The sequence below is a fragment of the Siphateles boraxobius genome, unplaced genomic scaffold, assembly GCF_051911475.1.
Source record: "Siphateles boraxobius isolate OS27281-9 unplaced genomic scaffold, OSU_SipBor_1 41, whole genome shotgun sequence".
NCBI lineage: Eukaryota > Metazoa > Chordata > Actinopteri > Cypriniformes > Leuciscidae > Siphateles > Siphateles boraxobius.
The window spans coordinates 18,902,950-18,920,713 of NW_027509042.1; the positions used below are offsets into that span (position 1 = coordinate 18,902,950).

General features: G+C 38.9%; 37 non-coding genes across 37 annotated transcripts; all 37 read right to left on the minus strand.

Annotated features, from left to right (window-relative positions):
* Nucleotides 1-355: 355 nt before the first annotated feature.
* trnaa-ugc (transfer RNA alanine (anticodon UGC)) lies at nt 356-427 on the minus strand. The gene has a single exon. It is a non-coding gene; the product is annotated as a tRNA-Ala (tRNA).
* Nucleotides 428-1,400: 973 nt separating this feature from the next.
* trnaa-ugc (transfer RNA alanine (anticodon UGC)) lies at nt 1,401-1,613 on the minus strand. Its single transcript has 2 exons — nt 1,578-1,613; nt 1,401-1,436 (listed from the first exon to the last, which is right to left on the minus strand). It is a non-coding gene; the product is annotated as a tRNA-Ala (tRNA).
* Nucleotides 1,614-1,706: 93 nt separating this feature from the next.
* On the minus strand, nt 1,707-1,778 carry trnaa-ugc (transfer RNA alanine (anticodon UGC)). The gene has a single exon. It is a non-coding gene; the product is annotated as a tRNA-Ala (tRNA).
* Nucleotides 1,779-2,313: 535 nt separating this feature from the next.
* Nucleotides 2,314-2,385, minus strand: trnaa-ugc (transfer RNA alanine (anticodon UGC)). The gene has a single exon. It is a non-coding gene; the product is annotated as a tRNA-Ala (tRNA).
* Nucleotides 2,386-2,510: 125 nt separating this feature from the next.
* On the minus strand, nt 2,511-2,582 carry trnaa-ugc (transfer RNA alanine (anticodon UGC)). Its single transcript has one exon. It is a non-coding gene; the product is annotated as a tRNA-Ala (tRNA).
* Nucleotides 2,583-2,986: 404 nt separating this feature from the next.
* Nucleotides 2,987-3,058, minus strand: trnaa-cgc (transfer RNA alanine (anticodon CGC)). Its single transcript has one exon. It is a non-coding gene; the product is annotated as a tRNA-Ala (tRNA).
* Nucleotides 3,059-3,350: 292 nt separating this feature from the next.
* On the minus strand, nt 3,351-3,563 carry trnaa-ugc (transfer RNA alanine (anticodon UGC)). The gene is made up of 2 exons: nt 3,528-3,563; nt 3,351-3,386 (listed from the first exon to the last, which is right to left on the minus strand). It is a non-coding gene; the product is annotated as a tRNA-Ala (tRNA).
* Nucleotides 3,564-3,656: 93 nt separating this feature from the next.
* On the minus strand, nt 3,657-3,728 carry trnaa-ugc (transfer RNA alanine (anticodon UGC)). The gene has a single exon. It is a non-coding gene; the product is annotated as a tRNA-Ala (tRNA).
* Nucleotides 3,729-4,166: 438 nt separating this feature from the next.
* On the minus strand, nt 4,167-4,238 carry trnae-uuc (transfer RNA glutamic acid (anticodon UUC)). The gene has a single exon. It is a non-coding gene; the product is annotated as a tRNA-Glu (tRNA).
* Nucleotides 4,239-4,363: 125 nt separating this feature from the next.
* trnaa-ugc (transfer RNA alanine (anticodon UGC)) lies at nt 4,364-4,435 on the minus strand. Its single transcript has one exon. It is a non-coding gene; the product is annotated as a tRNA-Ala (tRNA).
* Nucleotides 4,436-4,839: 404 nt separating this feature from the next.
* Nucleotides 4,840-4,911, minus strand: trnaa-cgc (transfer RNA alanine (anticodon CGC)). Its single transcript has one exon. It is a non-coding gene; the product is annotated as a tRNA-Ala (tRNA).
* A 409-nt stretch (nt 4,912-5,320) lies between these two features.
* trnaa-ugc (transfer RNA alanine (anticodon UGC)) lies at nt 5,321-5,392 on the minus strand. Its single transcript has one exon. It is a non-coding gene; the product is annotated as a tRNA-Ala (tRNA).
* A 973-nt stretch (nt 5,393-6,365) lies between these two features.
* On the minus strand, nt 6,366-6,578 carry trnaa-ugc (transfer RNA alanine (anticodon UGC)). The gene is made up of 2 exons: nt 6,543-6,578; nt 6,366-6,401 (listed from the first exon to the last, which is right to left on the minus strand). It is a non-coding gene; the product is annotated as a tRNA-Ala (tRNA).
* Nucleotides 6,579-6,671: 93 nt separating this feature from the next.
* Nucleotides 6,672-6,743, minus strand: trnaa-ugc (transfer RNA alanine (anticodon UGC)). The gene has a single exon. It is a non-coding gene; the product is annotated as a tRNA-Ala (tRNA).
* Nucleotides 6,744-7,278: 535 nt separating this feature from the next.
* Nucleotides 7,279-7,350, minus strand: trnaa-ugc (transfer RNA alanine (anticodon UGC)). Its single transcript has one exon. It is a non-coding gene; the product is annotated as a tRNA-Ala (tRNA).
* A 125-nt stretch (nt 7,351-7,475) lies between these two features.
* Nucleotides 7,476-7,547, minus strand: trnaa-ugc (transfer RNA alanine (anticodon UGC)). The gene has a single exon. It is a non-coding gene; the product is annotated as a tRNA-Ala (tRNA).
* A 404-nt stretch (nt 7,548-7,951) lies between these two features.
* On the minus strand, nt 7,952-8,023 carry trnaa-cgc (transfer RNA alanine (anticodon CGC)). Its single transcript has one exon. It is a non-coding gene; the product is annotated as a tRNA-Ala (tRNA).
* A 292-nt stretch (nt 8,024-8,315) lies between these two features.
* On the minus strand, nt 8,316-8,528 carry trnaa-ugc (transfer RNA alanine (anticodon UGC)). Its single transcript has 2 exons — nt 8,493-8,528; nt 8,316-8,351 (listed from the first exon to the last, which is right to left on the minus strand). It is a non-coding gene; the product is annotated as a tRNA-Ala (tRNA).
* A 450-nt stretch (nt 8,529-8,978) lies between these two features.
* trnaa-ugc (transfer RNA alanine (anticodon UGC)) lies at nt 8,979-9,050 on the minus strand. Its single transcript has one exon. It is a non-coding gene; the product is annotated as a tRNA-Ala (tRNA).
* Nucleotides 9,051-9,350: 300 nt separating this feature from the next.
* Nucleotides 9,351-9,422, minus strand: trnaa-ugc (transfer RNA alanine (anticodon UGC)). Its single transcript has one exon. It is a non-coding gene; the product is annotated as a tRNA-Ala (tRNA).
* A 292-nt stretch (nt 9,423-9,714) lies between these two features.
* Nucleotides 9,715-9,927, minus strand: trnaa-ugc (transfer RNA alanine (anticodon UGC)). The gene is made up of 2 exons: nt 9,892-9,927; nt 9,715-9,750 (listed from the first exon to the last, which is right to left on the minus strand). It is a non-coding gene; the product is annotated as a tRNA-Ala (tRNA).
* Nucleotides 9,928-10,020: 93 nt separating this feature from the next.
* Nucleotides 10,021-10,092, minus strand: trnaa-ugc (transfer RNA alanine (anticodon UGC)). The gene has a single exon. It is a non-coding gene; the product is annotated as a tRNA-Ala (tRNA).
* Nucleotides 10,093-10,530: 438 nt separating this feature from the next.
* trnaa-ugc (transfer RNA alanine (anticodon UGC)) lies at nt 10,531-10,602 on the minus strand. Its single transcript has one exon. It is a non-coding gene; the product is annotated as a tRNA-Ala (tRNA).
* A 125-nt stretch (nt 10,603-10,727) lies between these two features.
* Nucleotides 10,728-10,799, minus strand: trnaa-ugc (transfer RNA alanine (anticodon UGC)). Its single transcript has one exon. It is a non-coding gene; the product is annotated as a tRNA-Ala (tRNA).
* A 404-nt stretch (nt 10,800-11,203) lies between these two features.
* On the minus strand, nt 11,204-11,275 carry trnaa-cgc (transfer RNA alanine (anticodon CGC)). The gene has a single exon. It is a non-coding gene; the product is annotated as a tRNA-Ala (tRNA).
* A 409-nt stretch (nt 11,276-11,684) lies between these two features.
* Nucleotides 11,685-11,756, minus strand: trnaa-ugc (transfer RNA alanine (anticodon UGC)). Its single transcript has one exon. It is a non-coding gene; the product is annotated as a tRNA-Ala (tRNA).
* A 973-nt stretch (nt 11,757-12,729) lies between these two features.
* Nucleotides 12,730-12,942, minus strand: trnaa-ugc (transfer RNA alanine (anticodon UGC)). Its single transcript has 2 exons — nt 12,907-12,942; nt 12,730-12,765 (listed from the first exon to the last, which is right to left on the minus strand). It is a non-coding gene; the product is annotated as a tRNA-Ala (tRNA).
* Nucleotides 12,943-13,035: 93 nt separating this feature from the next.
* trnaa-ugc (transfer RNA alanine (anticodon UGC)) lies at nt 13,036-13,107 on the minus strand. Its single transcript has one exon. It is a non-coding gene; the product is annotated as a tRNA-Ala (tRNA).
* A 535-nt stretch (nt 13,108-13,642) lies between these two features.
* Nucleotides 13,643-13,714, minus strand: trnaa-ugc (transfer RNA alanine (anticodon UGC)). The gene has a single exon. It is a non-coding gene; the product is annotated as a tRNA-Ala (tRNA).
* A 125-nt stretch (nt 13,715-13,839) lies between these two features.
* Nucleotides 13,840-13,911, minus strand: trnaa-ugc (transfer RNA alanine (anticodon UGC)). Its single transcript has one exon. It is a non-coding gene; the product is annotated as a tRNA-Ala (tRNA).
* Nucleotides 13,912-14,315: 404 nt separating this feature from the next.
* trnaa-cgc (transfer RNA alanine (anticodon CGC)) lies at nt 14,316-14,387 on the minus strand. The gene has a single exon. It is a non-coding gene; the product is annotated as a tRNA-Ala (tRNA).
* A 321-nt stretch (nt 14,388-14,708) lies between these two features.
* Nucleotides 14,709-14,780, minus strand: trnaa-ugc (transfer RNA alanine (anticodon UGC)). Its single transcript has one exon. It is a non-coding gene; the product is annotated as a tRNA-Ala (tRNA).
* Nucleotides 14,781-15,184: 404 nt separating this feature from the next.
* Nucleotides 15,185-15,256, minus strand: trnaa-cgc (transfer RNA alanine (anticodon CGC)). The gene has a single exon. It is a non-coding gene; the product is annotated as a tRNA-Ala (tRNA).
* Nucleotides 15,257-15,665: 409 nt separating this feature from the next.
* On the minus strand, nt 15,666-15,737 carry trnaa-ugc (transfer RNA alanine (anticodon UGC)). Its single transcript has one exon. It is a non-coding gene; the product is annotated as a tRNA-Ala (tRNA).
* A 961-nt stretch (nt 15,738-16,698) lies between these two features.
* trnaa-ugc (transfer RNA alanine (anticodon UGC)) lies at nt 16,699-16,911 on the minus strand. The gene is made up of 2 exons: nt 16,876-16,911; nt 16,699-16,734 (listed from the first exon to the last, which is right to left on the minus strand). It is a non-coding gene; the product is annotated as a tRNA-Ala (tRNA).
* Nucleotides 16,912-17,004: 93 nt separating this feature from the next.
* Nucleotides 17,005-17,076, minus strand: trnaa-ugc (transfer RNA alanine (anticodon UGC)). Its single transcript has one exon. It is a non-coding gene; the product is annotated as a tRNA-Ala (tRNA).
* Nucleotides 17,077-17,611: 535 nt separating this feature from the next.
* On the minus strand, nt 17,612-17,683 carry trnaa-ugc (transfer RNA alanine (anticodon UGC)). The gene has a single exon. It is a non-coding gene; the product is annotated as a tRNA-Ala (tRNA).
* Nucleotides 17,684-17,764: the final 81 nt, after the last annotated feature.

Consider the following 17,764-nt stretch of genomic DNA (forward strand, 5'->3'; position numbering starts at 1 on the left):
TTATAGGTTATAAAGGTCAACACTGGAATGCATACAAATGTTTAAGAAACAGGGCAAGAACCATATTGCTTGGAGATGCTGTGGATTGAACCAAGGCCCTCATACATGTGAAGCATGTGGTCTTCCACTGAGCTTCATCCCCTCATGATGATAAGTGAGTTCTGTTATTTACTTACATGTACCTTTTAATCAAAATTCATAGGTTATAAATGTCAACACTGGAAAGCACCATATTGCTTGGAGATGCTGGGGATTGAAATACAATAGTGGCTGTTGTATTTCTCTTGTTTAAATAATATCTTTCTGCACAGTGCCTGTATGATATATGGCTTTGACTTAAAAGTCCAACATTGCTTGGAGATGCTGGGGATTGAACCCAGGACCTCATACATGCAAAGCATGCGCTCTACCACTGAGCTACATCCCCTCATGATGATGTGTTCTGTTATTTACTTACATGTACCTTTTAATCAAAATGTATAGGTTATAAAGGTCAACACTGGAATGCATACAAATGTTTAAAAAACAGGGAAAGAACCATATTGCTTGGAGATGATGTGGATTGAACCAAGGCCCACAATGCCTATGTGATATATGGCTTTGAGTTAGAAGTAGAACATGGCATGGAGAAGCTGGGGTTTGAACCCAGGAACTCATACATGCAAAGCAAGGGCTCTACCACAGAGCTACATGCCCTCAAACCGATCAGTGTGTTCTGTTATTTACTTACATGTGCATTTAAATCAAAATCTATAGGTGATAAAGTTCAATACTGGAATGATTACATATGCAGTTCAAATGTTTAAAAAAGAGGTAAAGAAAGAGGTAAAGTGTTCTGTTTTTTAGTTACATGTGCATTTAAATCGAAATCTATAGGTGACATAGGTCTGTGCTGGAATGATTACATATGCAGTTCAGATGTTTAAGAAACAGGGAACGAACCATATTCCTTGGAGATGTATGGGATTGAACTCATGACCTCATACATGCAAAGCATGCACTCTACCAGTGAGCTACATCCCCTGCTTTAGCTGATGTATTTCTCTTGTTATAATAATATCTTTACGCGTGGTGCCTTTGTGATATATGACTTTGACTTAAAAGTCCAATATTACATGGAGATGCTGGGGATTGAACCCATGACCTCATACATGCAAAGAATTTATAGGTTATAAAGGTCAACACTGGAATGCATACAAATGTTTAAGAAACAGGGCAAGAACCATATTGCTTGGAGATGCTGTGGATTGAACCAAGGCCCTCATACATGTGAAGAATGCGCTCTTCCACTGAGCTTCATCCCCTCATGATGATAAGTGAGTTCTGTTATTTACTTACATGTAGCTTTTAATCAAAATTTATAGGTTATAAAGGTCAACACTGGAAAGCACCATATTGCTTGGAGATGCTGGGGATTGAACCCAGGAACTCATACGTGCAAAGCAAGCGCTCTACCACAGAGCTACATGCCCTCAAATTGATCAGTGTGTTCTGTTATTTACTTACATGTGCATTTAAATCAAAATCTATAGGTGATAAAGGTCAATGCTGGAATGATTACATATGCAGTTCATACATGCAAAGCATGCGCTCTACCACTGAGCTACATCCCCTGCCGTGGCTGTTGTATTTCTCTTGTTTAAATAATATCTTTCTGCACAGTGCCTGTATGATATATGGCTTTGACTTAAAAGTCCAACATTGCTTGGAGATGCTGGGGATTGAACCCAGGACCTCATACATGCAAAGCATGCGCTCTACCACTGAGCTACATCCCCTCAAAATGGTAAGTGTGTTCTGTTTTTTACTTACATGTGCATTTAAATCGAAATCTTTAGGTCAATGCTGGAATGATTACATATGCAGTTCAGATGTTTAAGAAACAGGGAAAGAACCATATTCCTTGGAGATGCTAGGGATTGAACTCATGACCTCATACATGCAAAGCATGCACTCTACCAGTGAGCTACATCCCCTGCTTTAGCTGTTGTATTTCTCTTGTTATAATAATATCTTTACGCATGGTGCCTTTGTGATATATGACTTTGACTTAAAAGTCCAATATTACATGGAGATGCTGGGAATTGAACCCATAACCTATACATGTATGTTTAAATCAAAACTTATAGTTGATAAAGGTCAACACTGGATGTAATACATATAGTTCAGATGTTTAAGAAACAGTGAAAGATTTTAATGGAAAGCACCATATTGCTTGGAGATGCTGGGGATTGAACACAGGACCTCATACATGCAAAGCATTCAGATGTTTAAGAAAAAGGGAAAGACTTTAATGGAAAGCACCATATTGCTTGGAGATGCTGGGGATCGAACCCAGGACCTGATACATGCAAAGCATGCGCTCTACCACTGAGCTACATCCCCTCATGAGGATAATTGTGTTCTGTTATTTACTTACATGTACCTTTTAATCAAAATTTATAGGTTATAAATGTCAACACTGGAAAGCACCATATTGCTTGGAGATGCTGGGGATTGAAATACAATAGTGGAGATGCTGGGGATTGAACCCAGGACCTCATACATGCAAAGCATGCGCTCTACCACTGAGCTACATCCCCTCATGATGATGTGTTCTGTTATTTACTTACATGTACCTTTTAATCAAAATGTATAGGTTATAAAGGTCAACACTGGAATGCATACAAATGTTTAAAAAACAGGGAAAGAACCATATTGCTTGGAGATGATGTGGATTGAACCAAGGCCCACAATGCCTATGTGATATATGGCTTTGAGTTAGAAGTAGAACATGGCATGGAGAAGCTGGGGTTTGAACCCAGGAACTCATACATGCAAAGCAAGGGCTCTACCACAGAGCTACATGCCCTCAAAGTGATCAGTGTGTTCTGTTATTTACTTACATGTGCATTTAAATCAAAATCTATAGGTGATAAAGTTCAATACTGGAATGATTACATATGCAGTTCAAATGTTTAAAAAAGAGGTAAAGAACCCCATTGCTTGGAGATGCTGGAGATTGAACCCAGGACCTCATACATGCGAAGCATGCACTCTACCACTGAGCTACATCCCCTCATGATTGTAAATGTGTTCTGATACTTACTTAGATATACCTTTAAATCAAAATTTATAGGTTATAAAGGTCAACACTGGAATGCATACAAATGTTTAAGAAACAGGGCAAGAACCATATTGCTTGGAGATGCTGTGGATTGAACCAAGGCCCTCATACATGTGAAGCATGTGGTCTTCCACTGAGCTTCATCCCCTCATGATGATAAGTGAGTTCTGTTATTTACTTACATGTACCTTTTAATCAAAATTTATAGGTTATAAAGGTCAACACTGGAAAGCACCATATTGCTTGGAGATGCTGGGGATTGAACCCAGGAACTCATACGTGCAAAGCAAGCGCTCTACCACAGAGCTACATGCCCTCAAATTGATCAGTGTGTTCTGTTAATTACTTACATGTGCATTTAGATCAAAATCTATAGGTGATAAAGGTCAATGCTGGAATGATTACATATGCAGTTCATACATGCAAAGCATGCGCTCTACCACTGAGCTACATCCCCTGCCGTGGCTGTTGTATTTCTCTTGTTTAAATAATATCTTTCTGCACAGTGCCTGTATGATATATGGCTTTGACTTAAAAGTCCAACATTGCTTGGAGATGCTGGGGATTGAACCCAGGACCTCATACATGCAAAGCATGCGCTCTACCACTGAGCTACATCCCCTCAAAATGGTAAGTGTGTTCTGTTTTTTACTTACATGTGCATTTAAATCGAAATCTTTAGGTCAATGCTGGAATGATTACATATGCAGTTCAGATGTTTAAGAAACAGGGAAAGAACCATATTCCTTGGAGATGCTAGGGATTGAACTCATGACCTCATACATGCAAAGCATGCACTCTACCAGTGAGCTACATCCCCTGCTTTAGCTGTTGTATTTCTCTTGTTATAATAATATCTTTACGCATGGTGCCTTTGTGATATATGGCTTTGACTTAAAAGTCCAATATTACATGGAGATCCTGGGGATTGAACCCATAACCTATACATGTATGTTTAAATCAAAACTTATAGTTGATAAAGGTCAACACTGGATGTAATACATATAGTTCAGATGTTTAAGAAAGAGTGAAAGATTTTAATGGAAAGCACCATATTGCTTGGAGATGCTGGGGATCGAACCCAGGACCTCATACATGAAAAGCATGCGCTCTACCACTGAGCTACTTCCCCTCATGAGGATAAGTGTGTTCTGTTATTTACTTACATGTACCTTTTAATCAAAATTTATAGGTTATAAATGTCAACACTGGAAAGCACCATATTGCTTGGAGATGCTGGGGATTGAAATACAATAGTGGAGATGCTGGGGATTGAACCCAGGACCTCATACATGCAAAGCATGCGCTCTACCACTGAGCTACATCCCCTCATGATGATGTGTTCTGTTATTTACTTACATGTACCTTTTAATCAAAATGTATAGGTTATAAAGGTCAACACTGGAATGCATACAAATGTTTAAAAAACAGGGAAAGAACCATATTGCTTGGAGATGATGTGGATTGAACCAAGGCCCACAATGCCTATGTGATATATGGCTTTGAGTTAGAAGTAGAACATGGCATGGAGAAGCTGGGGTTTGAACCCAGGAACTCATACATGCAAAGCAAGGGCTCTACCACAGAGCTACATGCCCTCAAAGTGATCAGTGTGTTCTGTTATTTACTTACATGTGCATTTAAATCAAAATCTATAGGTGATAAAGTTCAATACTGGAATGATTACATATGCAGTTCAAATGTTTAAAAAAGAGGTAAAGAACCCCATTGCTTGGAGATGCTGGAGATTGAACCCAGGACCTCATACATGCGAAGCATGCACTCTACCACTGAGCTACATCCCCTCATGATTGTAAATGTGTTCTGATACTTACTTAGATATACCTTTAAATCAAAATTTATAGGTTATAAAGGTCAACACTGGAATGCATACAAATGTTTAAGAAACAGGGCAAGAACCATATTGCTTGGAGATGCTGTGGATTGAACCAAGGCCCTCATACATGTGAAGCATGTGGTCTTCCACTGAGCTTCATCCCCTCATGATGATAAGTGAGTTCTGTTATTTACTTACATGTACCTTTTAATCAAAATTCATAGGTTATAAATGTCAACACTGGAAAGCACCATATTGCTTGGAGATGCTGGGGATTGAAATACAATAGTGGCTGTTGTATTTCTCTTGTTTAAATAATATCTTTCTGCACAGTGCCTGTATGATATATGGCTTTGACTTAAAAGTCCAACATTGCTTGGAGATGCTGGGGATTGAACCCAGGACCTCATACATGCAAAGCATGCCCTCTACCACTGAGCTACATCCCCTCATGATGATGTGTTCTGTTATTTACTTACATGTACCTTTTAATCAAAATGTATAGGTTATAAAGGTCAACACTGGAATGCATACAAATGTTTAAAAAACAGGGAAAGAACCATATTGCTTGGAGATGATGTGGATTGAACCAAGGCCCACAATGCCTATGTGATATATGGCTTTGAGTTAGAAGTAGAACATGGCATGGAGAAGCTGGGGTTTGAACCCAGGAACTCATACATGCAAAGCAAGGGCTCTACCACAGAGCTACATGCCCTCAAACCGATCAGTGTGTTCTGTTATTTACTTACATGTGCATTTAAATCAAAATCTATAGGTGATAAAGTTCAATACTGGAATGATTACATATGCAGTTCAAATGTTTAAAAAAGAGGTAAAGAAAGAGGTAAAGTGTTCTGTTTTTTAGTTACATGTGCATTTAAATCGAAATCTATAGGTGACATAGGTCTGTGCTGGAATGATTACATATGCAGTTCAGATGTTTAAGAAACAGGGAACGAACCATATTCCTTGGAGATGTATGGGATTGAACTCATGACCTCATACATGCAAAGCATGCACTCTACCAGTGAGCTACATCCCCTGCTTTAGCTGATGTATTTCTCTTGTTATAATAATATCTTTACGCGTGGTGCCTTTGTGATATATGACTTTGACTTAAAAGTCCAATATTACATGGAGATGCTGGGGATTGAACCCATGACCTCATACATGCAAAGAATTTATAGGTTATAAAGGTCAACACTGGAATGCATACAAATGTTTAAGAAACAGGGCAAGAACCATATTGCTTGGAGATGCTGTGGATTGAACCAAGGCCCTCATACATGTGAAGAATGCGCTCTTCCACTGAGCTTCATCCCCTCATGATGATAAGTGAGTTCTGTTATTTACTTACATGTAGCTTTTAATCAAAATTTATAGGTTATAAAGGTCAACACTGGAAAGCACCATATTGCTTGGAGATGCTGGGGATTGAACCCAGGAACTCATACGTGCAAAGCAAGCGCTCTACCACAGAGCTACATGCCCTCAAATTGACCAGTGTGTTCTGTTATTTACTTACATGTGCATTTAAATCAAAATCTATAGGTGATAAAGGTCAATGCTGGAATGATTACATATGCAGTTCATACATGCAAAGCATGCGCTCTACCACTGAGCTACATCCCCTGCCGTGGCTGTTGTATTTCTCTTGTTTAAATAATATCTTTCTGCACAGTGCCTGTATGATATATGGCTTTGACTTAAAAGTCCAACATTGCTTGGAGATGCTGGGGATTGAACCCAGGACCTCATACATGCAAAGCATGCGCTCTACCACTGAGCTACATCCCCTCAAAATGGTAAGTGTGTTCTGTTTTTTACTTACATGTGCATTTAAATCGAAATCTTTAGGTCAATGCTGGAATGATTACATATGCAGTTCAGATGTTTAAGAAACAGGGAAAGAACCATATTCCTTGGAGATGCTAGGGATTGAACTCATGACCTCATACATGCAAAGCATGCACTCTACCAGTGAGCTACATCCCCTGCTTTAGCTGTTGTATTTCTCTTGTTATAATAATATCTTTACGCATGGTGCCTTTGTGATATATGACTTTGACTTAAAAGTCCAATATTACATGGAGATGCTGGGAATTGAACCCATAACCTATACATGTATGTTTAAATCAAAACTTATAGTTGATAAAGGTCAACACTGGATGTAATACATATAGTTCAGATGTTTAAGAAACAGTGAAAGATTTTAATGGAAAGCACCATATTGCTTGGAGATGCTGGGGATTGAACACAGGACCTCATACATGCAAAGCATTCAGATGTTTAAGAAAAAGGGAAAGACTTTAATGGAAAGCACCATATTGCTTGGAGATGCTGGGGATCGAACCCAGGACCACATACATGCAAAGCATGCGCTCTACCACTGAGCTACATCCCCTCATGAGGATAAGTGTGTTCTGTTATTTACTTACATGTACCTTTTAATCAAAATTTATAGGTTATAAATGTCAACACTGGAAAGCACCATATTGCTTGGAGATGCTGGGGATTGAAATACAATAGTGGAGATGCTGGGGATTGAACCCAGGACCTCATACATGCAAAGCATGCGCTCTACCACTGAGCTACATCCCCTCATGATGATGTGTTCTGTTATTTACTTACATGTACCTTTTAATCAAAATGTATAGGTTATAAAGGTCAACACTGGAATGCATACAAATGTTTAAAAAACAGGGAAAGAACCATATTGCTTGGAGATGATGTGGATTGAACCAAGGCCCACAATGCCTATGTGATATATGGCTTTGAGTTAGAAGTAGAACATGGCATGGAGAAGCTGGGGTTTGAACCCAGGAACTCATACATGCAAAGCAAGGGCTCTACCACAGAGCTACATGCCCTCAAAGTGATCAGTGTGTTCTGTTATTTACTTACATGTGCATTTAAATCAAAATCTATAGGTGATAAAGTTCAATACTGGAATGATTACATATGCAGTTCAAATGTTTAAAAAAGAGGTAAAGAACCCCATTGCTTGGAGATGCTGGAGATTGAACCCAGGACCTCATACATGCGAAGCATGCACTCTACCACTGAGCTACATCCCCTCATGATTGTAAATGTGTTCTGATACTTACTTAGATATACCTTTAAATCAAAATTTATAGGTTATAAAGGTCAACACTGGAATGCATACAAATGTTTAAGAAACAGGGCAAGAACCATATTGCTTGGAGATGCTGTGGATTGAACCAAGGCCCTCATACATGTGAAGCATGTGGTCTTCCACTGAGCTTCATCCCCTCATGATGATAAGTGAGTTCTGTTATTTACTTACATGTACCTTTTAATCAAAATTTATAGGTTATAAAGGTCAACACTGGAAAGCACCATATTGCTTGGAGATGCTGGGGATTGAACCCAGGAACTCATACGTGCAAAGCAAGCGCTCTACCACAGAGCTACATGCCCTCAAATTGATCAGTGTGTTCTGTTAATTACTTACATGTGCATTTAGATCAAAATCTATAGGTGATAAAGGTCAATGCTGGAATGATTATATATGCAGTTCATACATGCAAAGCATGCGCTCTACCACTGAGCTACATCCCCTGCTGTGGCTGTTGTATTTCTCTTGTTTAAATAATATCTTTCTGCACAGTGCCTGTATGATATATGGCTTTGACTTAAAAGTCCAATATTACATGGAGATGCTGGGGATTGAACCCATAACCTATACATGTATGTTTAAATCAAAACTTATAGTTGATAAAGGTCAACACTGGATGTAATACATATAGTTCAGATGTTTAAGAAACAGTGAAAGATTTTAATGGAAAGCACCATATTGCTTGGAGATGCTGGGGATTGAACACAGGACCTCATACATGCAAAGCATTCAGATGTTTAAGAAAAAGGGAAAGACTTTAATGGAAAGCAACATATTGCTTGGAGATGCTGGAGATTGAACCCAGGACCTCATACATTTCTCTTGCTTAAATAATATCCTTATGCACAGTGCCTGTGTGATATATGGCTTTGACTTAGAAGTACAACATTGCATGGAGAAGCTGGGGATTGAACCCAGGACCTCATACATGCAAAGCATGCGCTCTACCACTGAGCTACATCCCCTCAAAATGGTAATTGTGTTCTGTTTTTTAGTTACATGTGCATTTAAATCGAAATCTATAGGTGACATAGGTCTGTGCTGGAATGATTACATATGCAGTTCAGATGTTTAAGAAACAGGGAAAGAACCATATTCCTTGGAGATGTATGGGATTGAACTCATGACCTCATACATGCAAAGCATGCACTCTACCAGTGAGCTACATCCCCTGCTTTAGCTGATGTATTTCTCTTGTTATAATGATATCTTTACGCATGGTGCCTTTGTGATATATGACTTTGACTTAACAGTCCAATATTACATGGAGATGCTGGGGATTGAACCCATGACCTCATACATGCAAAGCATGCGCTCTACCACTGAGCGACATCCCCTCATGATGATAAGTGTGTTCTGTTATTTAGTTACATGTACCTTTAAATCAGAATTTATAGGTTATAAAGGTCAACACTGGAATGCATACAAATGTTTAAGAAACAGGGCAAGAACCATATTGCTTGGAGATGCTGTGGATTGAACCAAGGCCCTCATACATGTGAAGCATGCGCTCTTCCACTGAGCTTCATCCCCTCATGATGATAAGTGAGTTCTGTTATTTACTAACATGTAGCTTTTAATCAAAATTTATAGGTTATAAAGGTCAACACTGGAAAGCACCATATTGCTTGGAGATGCTGGGGATTGAACCCAGGAACTCATACGTGCAAAGCAAGCGCTCTACCACAGAGCTACATGCCCTCAAATTGATCAGTGTGTTCTGTTATTTACTTACATGTGCATTTAAATCAAAATCTATAGGTGATAAAGGTCAATGCTGGAATGATTACATATGCAGTTCATACATGCAAAGCATGCGCTCTACCACTGAGCTACATCCCCTGCCGTGGCTGTTGTATTTCTCTTGTTTAAATAATATCTTTCTGCACAGTGCCTGTATGATATATGGCTTTGACTTAAAAGTCCAACATTGCTTGGAGATGCTGGGGATTGAACCCAGGACCTCATACATGCAAAGCATGCGCTCTACCACTGAGCTACATCCCCTCAAAATGGTAAGTGTGTTCTGTTTTTTACTTACATGTGCATTTAAATCGAAATCTTTAGGTCAATGCTGGAATGATTACATATGCAGTTCAGATGTTTAAGAAACAGGGAAAGAACCATATTCCTTGGAGATGCTAGGGATTGAACTCATGACCTCATACATGCAAAGCATGCACTCTACCAGTGAGCTACATCCCCTGCTTTAGCTGTTGTATTTCTCTTGTTATAATAATATCTTTACGCATGGTGCCTTTGTGATATATGACTTTGACTTAAAAGTCCAATATTACATGGAGATGCTGGGGATTGAACCCATAACCTATACATGTATGTTTAAATCAAAACTTATAGTTGATAAAGGTCAACACTGGATGTAATACATATAGTTCAGATGTTTAAGAAACAGTGAAAGATTTTAATGGAAAGCACCATATTGCTTGGAGATGCTGGGGATCGAACCCAGGACCTCATACATGCAAAGCATGCGCTCTACCACTGAGCTACATCCCCTCATGAGGATAAGTGTGTTCTGTTATTTACTTACATGTACCTTTTAATCAAAATTTATAGGTTATAAATGTCAACACTGGAAAGCACCATATTGCTGGGAGATGCTGGGGATTGAAATACAATAGTGGAGATGCTGGGGATTGAACCCAGGACCTCATACATGCAAAGCATGCGCTCTACCACTGAGCTACATCCCCTCATGATGATGTGTTCTGTTATTTACTTACATGTACCTTTTAATCAAAATGTATAGGTTATAAAGGTCAACACTGGAATGCATACAAATGTTTAAAAAACAGGGAAAGAACCATATTGCTTGGAGATGATGTGGATTGAACCAAGGCCCACAATGCCTATGTGATATATGGCTTTGAGTTAGAAGTAGAACATGGCATGGAGAAGCTGGGGTTTGAACCCAGGAACTCATACATGCAAAGCAAGGGCTCTACCACAGAGCTACATGCCCTCAAAGTGATCAGTGTGTTCTGTTATTTACTTACATGTGCATTTAAATCAAAATCTATAGGTGATAAAGTTCAATACTGGAATGATTACATATGCAGTTCAAATGTTTAAAAAAGAGGTAAAGAACCCCATTGCTTGGAGATGCTGGAGATTGAACCCAGGACCTCATACATGCGAAGCATGCACTCTACCACTGAGCTACATCCCCTCATGATTGTAAATGTGTTCTGATACTTACTTAGATATACCTTTAAATCAAAATTTATAGGTTATAAAGGTCAACACTGGAATGCATACAAATGTTTAAGAAACAGGGCAAGAACCATATTGCTTGGAGATGCTGTGGATTGAACCAAGGCCCTCATACATGTGAAGCATGTGGTCTTCCACTGAGCTTCATCCCCTCATGATGATAAGTGAGTTCTGTTATTTACTTACATGTACCTTTTAATCAAAATTCATAGGTTATAAATGTCAACACTGGAAAGCACCATATTGCTTGGAGATGCTGGGGATTGAAATACAATAGTGGCTGTTGTATTTCTCTTGTTTAAATAATATCTTTCTGCACAGTGCCTGTATGATATATGGCTTTGACTTAAAAGTCCAACATTGCTTGGAGATGCTGGGGATTGAACCCAGGACCTCATACATGCAAAGCATGCACTCTACCACTGAGCTACATCCCCTCATGATGATGTGTTCTGTTATTTACTTACATGTACCTTTTAATCAAAATGTATAGGTTATAAAGGTCAACACTGGAATGCATACAAATGTTTGAAAAACAGGGAAAGAACCATATTGCTTGGAGATGATGTGGATTGAACCAAGGCCCACAATGCCTATGTGATATATGGCTTTGAGTTAGAAGTAGAACATGGCATGGAGAAGCTGGGGTTTGAACCCAGGAACTCATACATGCAAAGCAAGGGCTCTACCACAGAGCTACATGCCCTCAAACCGATCAGTGTGTTCTGTTATTTACTTACATGTGCATTTAAATCAAAATCTATAGGTGATAAAGTTCAATACTGGAATGATTACATATGCAGTTCAAATGTTTAAAAAAGAGGTAAAGAAAGAGGTAAAGTGTTCTGTTTTTTAGTTACATGTGCATTTAAATCGAAATCTATAGGTGACATAGGTCTGTGCTGGAATGATTACATATGCAGTTCAGATGTTTAAGAAACAGGGAACGAACCATATTCCTTGGAGATGTATGGGATTGAACTCATGACCTCATACATGCAAAGCATGCACTCTACCAGTGAGCTACATCCCCTGCTTTAGCTGATGTATTTCTCTTGTTATAATAATATCTTTACGCGTGGTGCCTTTGTGATATATGACTTTGACTTAAAAGTCCAATATTACATGGAGATGCTGGGGATTGAACCCATGACCTCATACATGCAAAGAATTTATAGGTTATAAAGGTCAACACTGGAATGCATACAAATGTTTAAGAAACAGGGCAAGAACCATATTGCTTGGAGATGCTGTGGATTGAACCAAGGCCCTCATACATGTGAAGAATGCGCTCTTCCACTGAGCTTCATCCCCTCATGATGATAAGTGAGTTCTGTTATTTACTTACATGTAGCTTTTAATCAAAATTTATAGGTTATAAAGGTCAACACTGGAAAGCACCATATTGCTTGGAGATGCTGGGGATTGAACCCAGGAACTCATACGTGCAAAGCAAGCGCTCTACCACAGAGCTACATGCCCTCAAATTGATCAGTGTGTTCTGTTATTTACTTACATGTGCATTTAAATCAAAATCTATAGGTGATAAAGGTCAATGCTGGAATGATTACATATGCAGTTCATACATGCAAAGCATGCGCTCTACCACTGAGCTACATCCCCTGCCGTGGCTGTTGTATTTCTCTTGTTTAAATAATATCTTTCTGCACAGTGCCTGTATGATATATGGCTTTGACTTAAAAGTCCAACATTGCTTGGAGATGCTGGGGATTGAACCCAGGACCTCATACATGCAAAGCATGCGCTCTACCACTGAGCTACATCCCCTCAAAATGGTAAGTGTGTTCTGTTTTTTACTTACATGTGCATTTAAATCGAAATCTTTAGGTCAATGCTGGAATGATTACATATGCAGTTCAGATGTTTAAGAAACAGGGAAAGAACCATATTCCTTGGAGATGCTAGGGATTGAACTCATGACCTCATACATGCAAAGCATGCACTCTACCAGTGAGCTACATCCCCTGCTTTAGCTGTTGTATTTCTCTTGTTATAATAATATCTTTACGCATGGTGCCTTTGTGATATATGACTTTGACTTAAAAGTCCAATATTACATGGAGATGCTGGGAATTGAACCCATAACCTATACATGTATGTTTAAATCAAAACTTATAGTTGATAAAGGTCAACACTGGATGTAATACATATAGTTCAGATGTTTAAGAAACAGTGAAAGATTTTAATGGAAAGCACCATATTGCTTGGAGATGCTGGGGATTGAACACAGGACCTCATACATGCAAAGCATTCAGATGTTTAAGAAAAAGGGAAAGACTTTAATGGAAAGCACCATATTGCTTGGAGATGCTGGGGATCGAACCCAGGACCTCATACATGCAAAGCATGCGCTCTACCACTGAGCTACATCCCCTCATGAGGATAAGTGTGTTCTGTTATTTACTTACATGTACCTTTTAATCAAAATTTATAGGTTATAAATGTCAACACTGGAAAGCACCATATTGCTAGGAGATGCTGGGGATTGAAATACAATAGTGGAGATGCTGGGGATTGAACCCAGGACCTCATACATGCAAAGCATGCGCTCTACCACTGAGCTACATCCCCTCATGATGATGTGTTCTGTTATTTACTTACATGTACCTTTTAATCAAAATGTATAGGTTATAAAGGTCAACACTGGAATGCATACAAATGTTTAAAAAACAGGGAAAGAACCATATTGCTTGGAGATGATGTGGATTGAACCAAGGCCCACAATGCCTATGTGATATATGGCTTTGAGTTAGAAGTAGAACATGGCATGGAGAAGCTGGGGTTTGAACCCAGGAACTCATACATGCAAAGCAAGGGCTCTACCACAGAGCTACATGCCCTCAAAGTGATCAGTGTGTTCTGTTATTTACTTACATGTGCATTTAAATCAAAATCTATAGGTGATAAAGTTCAATACTGGAATGATTACATATGCAGTTCAAATGTTTAAAAAAGAGGTAAAGAACCCCATTGCTTGGAGATGCTGGAGATTGAACCCAGGACCTCATACATGCGAAGCATGCACTCTACCACTGAGCTACATCCCCTCATGATTGTAAATGTGTTCTGATACTTACTTAGATATACCTTTAAATCAAAATTTATAGGTTATAAAGGTCAACACTGGAATGCATACAAATGTTTAAGAAACAGGGCAAGAACCATATTGCTTGGAGATGCTGTGGATTGAACCAAGGCCCTCATACATGTGAAGCATGTGGTCTTCCACTGAGCTTCATCCCCTCATGATGATAAGTGAGTTCTGTTATTTACTTACATGTACCTTTTAATCAAAATTTATAGGTTATAAAGGTCAACACTGGAAAGCACCATATTGCTGGGAGATGCTGGGGATTGAAATACAATAGTGGAGATGCTGGGGATTGAACCCAGGACCTCATACATGCAAAGCATGCGCTCTACCACTGAGCTACATCCCCTCATGATGATGTGTTCTGTTATTTACTTACATGTACCTTTTAATCAAAATGTATAGGTTATAAAGGTCAACACTGGAATGCATACAAATGTTTAAAAAACAGGGAAAGAACCATATTGCTTGGAGATGATGTGGATTGAACCAAGGCCCACAATGCCTATGTGATATATGGCTTTGAGTTAGAAGTAGAACATGGCATGGAGAAGCTGGGGTTTGAACCCAGGAACTCATACATGCAAAGCAAGGGCTCTACCACAGAGCTACATGCCCTCAAAGTGATCAGTGTGTTCTGTTATTTACTTACATGTGCATTTAAATCAAAATCTATAGGTGATAAAGTTCAATACTGGAATGATTACATATGCAGTTCAAATGTTTAAAAAAGAGGTAAAGAACCCCATTGCTTGGAGATGCTGGAGATTGAACCCAGGACCTCATACATGCGAAGCATGCACTCTACCACTGAGCTACATCCCCTCATGATTGTAAATGTGTTCTGATACTTACTTAGATATACCTTTAAATCAAAATTTATAGGTTATAAAGGTCAACACTGGAATGCATACAAATGTTTAAGAAACAGGGCAAGAACCATATTGCTTGGAGATGCTGTGGATTGAACCAAGGCCCTCATACATGTGAAGCATGTGGTCTTCCACTGAGCTTCATCCCCTCATGATGATAAGTGAGTTCTGTTATTTACTTACATGTACCTTTTAATCAAAATTCATAGGTTATAAATGTCAACACTGGAAAGCACCATATTGCTTGGAGATGCTGGGGATTGAAATACAATAGTGGCTGTTGTATTTCTCTTGTTTAAATAATATCTTTCTGCACAGTGCCTGTATGATATATGGCTTTGACTTAAAAGTCCAACATTGCTTGGAGATGCTGGGGATTGAACCCAGGACCTCATACATGCAAAGCATGCGCTCTACCACTGAGCTACATCCCCTCATGATGATGTGTTATGTTATTTACTTACATGTACCTTTTAATCAAAATGTATAGGTTATAAAGGTCAACACTGGAATGCATACAAATGTTTGAAAAACAGGGAAAGAACCATATTGCTTGGAGATGATGTGGATTGAACCAAGGCCCACAATGCCTATGTGATATATGGCTTTGAGTTAGAAGTAGAACATGGCATGGAGAAGCTGGGGTTTGAACCCAGGAACTCATACATGCAAAGCAAGGGCTCTACCACAGAGCTACATGCCCTCAAACCGATCAGTGTGTTCTGTTATTTACTTACATGTGCATTTAAATCAAAATCTATAGGTGATAAAGTTCAATACTGGAATGATTACATATGCAGTTCAAATGTTTAAAAAAGAGGTAAAGTGTTCTGTTTTTTAGTTACATGTGCATTTAAATCGAAATCTATAGGTGACATAGGTCTGTGCTGGAATGATTACATATGCAGTTCAGATGTTTAAGAAACAGGGAACGAACCATATTCCTTGGAGATGTATGGGATTGAACTCATGACCTCATACATGCAAAGCATGCACTCTACCAGTGAGCTACATCCCCTGCTTTAGCTGATGTATTTCTCTTGTTATAATAATATCTTTACGCGTGGTGCCTTTGTGATATATGACTTTGACTTAAAAGTCCAATATTACATGGAGATGCTGGGGATTGAACCCATGACCTCATACATGCAAAGAATTTATAGGTTATAAAGGTCAACACTGGAATGCATACAAATGTTTAAGAAACAGGGCAAGAACCATATTGCTTGGAGATGCTGTGGATTGAACCAAGGCCCTCATACATGTGAAGAATGCGCTCTTCCACTGAGCTTCATCCCCTCATGATGATAAGTGAGTTCTGTTATTTACTTACATGTAGCTTTTAATCAAAATTTATAGGTTATAAAGGTCAACACTGGAAAGCACCATATTGCTTGGAGATGCTGGGGATTGAACCCAGGAACTCATACGTGCAAAGCAAGCGCTCTACCACAGAGCTACATGCCCTCAAATTGATCAGTGTGTTCTGTTATTTACTTACATGTGCATTTAAATCAAAATCTATAGGTGATAAAGGTCAATGCTGGAATGATTACATATGCAGTTCATACATGCAAAGCATGCGCTCTACCACTGAGCTACATCCCCTGCCGTGGCTGTTGTATTTCTCTTGTTTAAATAATATCTTTCTGCACAGTGCCTGTATGATATATGGCTTTGACTTAAAAGTCCAACATTGCTTGGAGATGCTGGGGATTGAACCCAGGACCTCATACATGCAAAGCATGCGCTCTACCACTGAGCTACATCCCCTCAAAATGGTAAGTGTGTTCTGTTTTTTACTTACATGTGCATTTAAATCGAAATCTTTAGGTCAATGCTGGAATGATTACATATGCAGTTCAGATGTTTAAGAAACAGGGAAAGAACCATATTCCTTGGAGATGCTAGGGATTGAACTCATGACCTCATACATGCAAAGCATGCACTCTACCAGTGAGCTACATCCCCTGCTTTAGCTGTTGTATTTCTCTTGTTATAATAATATCTTTACGCATGGTGCCTTTGTGATATATGACTTTGACTTAAAAGTCCAATATTACATGGAGATGCTGGGAATTGAACCCATAACCTATACATGTATGTTTAAATCAAAACTTATAGTTGATAAAGGTCAACACTGGATGTAATACATATAGTTCAGATGTTTAAGAAACAGTGAAAGATTTTAATGGAAAGCACCATATTGCTTGGAGATGCTGGGGATTGAACACAGGACCTCATACATGCAAAGCATTCAGATGTTTAAGAAAAAGGGAAAGACTTTAATGGAAAGCACCATATTGCTTGGAGATGCTGGGGATCGAACCCAGGACCTCATACATGCAAAGCATGCGCTCTACCACTGAGCTACATCCCCTCATGAGGATAAGTGTGTTCTGTTATTTACTTACATGTACCTTTTAATCAAAATTTATAGGTTATAAATGTCAACACTGGA